The sequence below is a fragment of the Apium graveolens genome, chromosome 2, assembly GCF_009905375.1.
Source record: "Apium graveolens cultivar Ventura chromosome 2, ASM990537v1, whole genome shotgun sequence".
In the NCBI taxonomy this organism is placed as follows: domain Eukaryota; kingdom Viridiplantae; phylum Streptophyta; class Magnoliopsida; order Apiales; family Apiaceae; genus Apium; species Apium graveolens.
In genome coordinates this window covers 93,582,270-93,587,254 of record NC_133648.1, presented here as the reverse complement: position 1 = coordinate 93,587,254, position 4,985 = coordinate 93,582,270, and the positions used below count along the sequence as shown (strand labels likewise).

Below are 4,985 nucleotides of genomic sequence, written 5' to 3'. Positions count from 1 at the left end.
TCAGGAAGTGAGCAGAAAGAGCCAGTAATCATGGGTGATCGTATAGTTCCGGCAGATCCAGCTCTTATGGACTTTTCTCGGCCTAAAATTGATGATATTCAGTCTAGCATCATGCACCCGGCTATTGAGGCCAATAACTTTGAAATCAAGTCGGGCACTATTCAGATGGTGCAGAATTCTGTTTCTTTCGGAGGTGCTGCGACTGAAGACCCCAACATGCACATAAGGAATTTTGTCGAGATCTGTAGTACTTTCAAATATAATGGTGTGACTGATGAGGCTATCAAGCTGAGGCTTTTCCCATTCTCACTGAGGGATAAAGCTAAGGACTGGTTACATTCTGAACCAGCTGGGTCTATCACTACTTGGCAAGATCTTGCGCAAAAGTTTCTGGTGAAGGTTTATCCAATGGCGAAGACTGCGGCTATGAGGAGTGCTCTTACTCAGTTTGCGCAGCAACCTTCAGAATCTATGTGCGAAGCTTGGGAGCGCTACAAGGAAATGTTGAGAAAGTGTCCACATCGTGGAATGCCTGATTGGATGGTGATCACTGGTTTCTATAATGGTTTGGGGGCCCAATCTCGGCCTATGCTCGATGCAGCAGCTGGAGGCGCCTTGTGGGTCAAAAGCTATACTGAGGCTTATAATCTTATTGAGACTATGGCTGCAAATGAGCATCAAAACCCAACTCAAAGGATGATGCCTGGGAAGGTAGCAGGTATTCTGGAAGTTGATGCAGCTACAGCTATTACAGCGCAGCTCCAAACGCTGTCTATGAAGGTCGATTCTCTAGCCACCTATGAAGTCAATCAGATAGCTATGGTCTGTGAGCTTTGTGCAGGTTCTCATGCTACAGATTAGTATTCTCTTGTTAATGAATCTGTTCAGTATGTGAACAAGTATCAGCGACCACAGCAGCCTGTGCCAGCTACTTATCATCCTAACAACAGAAATCATCCAAATTTCTGCTGGAGTAATAATCAGAATGTTATTCAGCAACCATATCAGCAAGGCGTAAGTAAACAGTTCAATCCACCTGAATTCCAGCAACCACAGCATTATGCTCAATGGCAATCATATCCTCAACAAGGAGGTGCAGCTCCACCCTCTAGTGCTGATTTTGAGGAACTTAAGCTGTTGTGCAAAAGTCAGGCGGTCTCTATCAAGACCTTGGAAAATCAAATTGGTCAAATAGCGAATGTAGTGCTCAATCGTCAACCTGGCACACTTCCCAGTGATACTGAAGTGCCAGGCAGGAAGGAAGCTAAAGAGCAAGTCAAGGCTATAACCTTAAGGTCTGGAAAAGTTGCTGATGCTGAAAAAGCAAAAGAAGGAGAAGCTGAAGTTGGTAATGAAGAAGCTAAACAAAAGGAGAAAGCGGCGGAACCAAGGAAGACTACTGTTGAACACACTCTGCCTGAGGGTAATATAGGGGAGAAACAGCTCTATCCTCCACCACCTTTCCCTAAGAGATTGTAACAACAAAAGCTGGATAAGCAGTTCGGTAAGTTTCTGGAGGTGTTCAAGAAACTCCACATTAATATACCTTTCGCTGAGGCTCTGGAGCAAATGCCTAGTTATGCGAAATTTATCAAGAGTATTCTTTCAAGGAAGGTAAAACTGGATGACCTGGAGAGCGTTGCTTTAACAGAAGAATGCAGTGCTGTGCTGCAATAAAAGTTACCTCCAAAGCTTAAAGATCCAGGTAGCTTCACCATTCCTTGCACCATTGGCAAGTTGTCTTTTGACAAGTGCCTCTGTGATTTGGGAGCAAGCATCAATCTGATGCCGTTGTCGATCTTCAAAAAGTTGAACTTGCCTGATCCAAAGCCCACCTACATGTCTCTACAATTGGCTGATTGTTCTATTACATACCCACGAGGCATAGTGGAGGATGTGCTAGTAAAGGTGGATAAGCTCTTCTTTCCTGCAGACTTTGTTATTCTGGATTTCGAGGAAGATAAGAAGATTCCCATAATCTTGGGGAGACCTTTCTTGGCTACAGGCCGTACCTTGATAGATGTGCAGAAAGGTGAACTTACTATGAGGGTGCAGGATCAGGATGTGACATTCAATGTATTCAAAGTGATGAAATTCCCTACAGAAGATGAGGAGTGCTTAAAAGTGGATTTGATTGATTCTGCGGTTACTTCAGAACTTGATCATATGCTAATGTCTGATGCATTAGAGAAAGCCTTAGTGAGGGATTTTGACAGTGATGATGAGGATGGCAATGAGCAACTACAATATCTAAATGCTTCTCCTTGGAGGCGAAAGCTAGACATGCCATTTGAATCTCTTGGTACTTCAGACCTCAAAAATGCTGAAGGAAAGCTCAAACCATCTATTGAGGAAGCACCTACCTTGGAGCTTAAACCATTGCCTGAACACTTGAGGTATGCTTTTTTAGGTGATGCATCTACTCTACCTGTTATTATTGCATCTGACCTTTCAGGTAGTGAGGAGGACAAGCTCTTGAGGATCTTGAGAGAATTCAATTCGGCTATCGGATGGACTATAGCAGACATCAAGGGGATCAACCCTTCATACTGCATGCATAAGATTCTGCTAGAGGAGGGTAGTAAGCCGATTGTTGAGCAACATCGCAGACTTAATCCTATCATGAAAGAAGTAGTGAAGACAGAAATTCTGAAATGGCTGGATGCAGGAATCATTTATCCTATTTCTGACAGTTCTTAGGTGAGCCCCGTGCAATGTGTACCTAAGAAATGAGGTATTATTGTGGTAGCAAATGAGAAGAACGAGCTCATCCCCACTCGAACAGCCATAAGATGGAGGGTATGCATGGACTACAGAAAGTTGAACAAGGCCACAAGGAAGGATCACTTACCTCTTCCATTTATTGATCAGATGCTTGACAGGGTGGCCAGTCACGAGTATTATTGTCTTCTGGATGGTTATTTGGGGTATAATCAGATATGTATTGCACCAGAGGATCAAGAAAAGACTACCTTCACTTGTCTATTTAGCACGTTTGCTTTTCGCAGAGTTTCGTTTGGCTTATGTGGCGCACTGGACCACTTTTTAGAGATGTATGATGGCTATATTCTCTGATATGATTGGAAATAATGTTGAGGTGTTCATGGACGACTTCTCCGTCTTTGGACATTCGTATGATGAATGTTTGAATAATCTTCGTGCAGTACTCAAAAGGTGTGTGGAAACTAATTTGGTGCTCAATTGGGAAAAATGTCACTTTATGGTGCGTGAAGGCATTATTTTTGGGCATAAGGTCTCTAGTAAGGGTCTCGAGGTGGACAAATCCAAGGTGGGAGTCATTGAAAATCTTCCACCACCTATTTCTGTGAAAGGAATCCATAGTTTTCTTGGTCATGCGGGTTTTTATAGGCGTTTCATCAAGGACTTTTCGAAGATATCTAAGCCGTTGTTCAACTTGCTTGAGAAGGATGTGCCTTTCAAATTTGATGATGAATGCTTGACGGCATTCGAGACTCTCAAGAAGAGTTTGATAACTGCACCAGTTATTACAGCACCTGACTGGACAGAGCCTTTTAAGATGATGTGTGATGCGAGTGATTATGCGGTGGGCGCAGTTCTTGGGCAGCGCAAGAATAATCTCTTTCATGTGGTCTACTATGCTAGCAAGACCTTAAATGGAGCTCAAATGAACTACACCACTACTGAGAAGGAGCTCTTGGCTATAGTCTTTGGTTTTGAAAAATTTTCATCTTATTTGCTTGGGACAAAGGTGACAGTGTTCACTGATCATGCGGCCATTCGCTATTTGGTTTCCACGAAAGATTCGAAGCCCAGACTCATTCGTTGGGTGCTCTTGCTTCAGAAATTTGAGTTAGAGATCAAGGATCGAAAAGGTACTGAGAATCAAGTAGCTGACCATCTCTCTAGATTGGAGAATCCCGAGTCTACTTCACATGATAATACTTTGATCAACGAATCTTTTCCGGATGAACAGTTGTTCGCAGTTCAGGAGGAAAAGCCATGGTTCACAGATATTGTGAATTATCTTGTCAGTAATATAATGCCTCCTAATTTGAATACAGCTCAAAATAAGAAGTTTATGTATGAGGTGAAGTGGTATATGTGGGATGAACCGTATTTGTTTAGACATGGAGCTGACCAGATCATCAGGAGATGTGTCCCATTCCGTGAGACGGAGGGGATATTACGATACTGCCACTCCACAGTTTATGGTGGACATTATGGTGGTGAGAAGACGGCAGCTCGTATTCTGCAAGCAGGTTTTTTCTGGCCTACGTTGTTTAAGGATGCTCATCAGTTCGTTTTAAAGTGTGATCGTTGCCAAAGAGTGGGAAATCTTACGAGAAAGGATGAGATGCCGTTAAAATGTGATGCTTGAAGTCGAGGTCTTTGATGTTTGGGGAATCGATTTCATGGGGCCATTTGTCTCGTCTTGCAATAATCAATACATCTTGCTGGCAGTCGATTATGTCTCAAAATGGGTAGAAGTCAAAGTTCTGCCGACGAATGATGTAAAGGTAGTGTTGAATTTTCTTCATAAGCAGATTTTCACAAGGTTTGGAACGCCACGAGTAATCATAAGTGATGAAGGGTCGCATTTCTGCAACCGTAAGTTCACTTCTATGATGCAGCGCTACAATGTGAATCATCGTGTTGCTACTGCCTATCATCCGCAAACGAATGGTCAAGCAGAAGTGTCTAATAGAGAAATCAAGCCCATTTTAGAGAAGGTTGTTTGTCCGTCAAGGAAGGATTGGTCTTTAAAGCTCGATGAAGCTGTTTCGGCTTACAGAACAGCATATAAGACTCCACCTAGGATGTCCCAGTTTTAACTTGTGTATAGTAAGGGATGTCATTTACCTGCGGAGCTTGAGCATAAGGCTTATTGGGCATTAAAGAAGTTAAACCTAGATCTAGATGCAGCTGGAAAAAAGCGAATGCTTCAGCTAAATGAACTTGATGAATTTCGACTCCAAGCGTACGAGAATAACAAAATGTACAAG

At 42.8% G+C, this 4,985-nt stretch overlaps 1 non-coding gene across 1 annotated transcript; it reads right to left on the bottom strand.

Annotated features, from left to right (window-relative positions):
• Positions 1 to 423: 423 nt before the first annotated feature.
• On the bottom strand, positions 424 to 530 carry LOC141709701 (small nucleolar RNA R71). The gene has a single exon (XR_012570266.1). It is a non-coding gene; the product is annotated as a small nucleolar RNA R71 (small nucleolar RNA).
• Between the last annotated feature and the right edge of the window lie 4,455 nt (positions 531 to 4,985).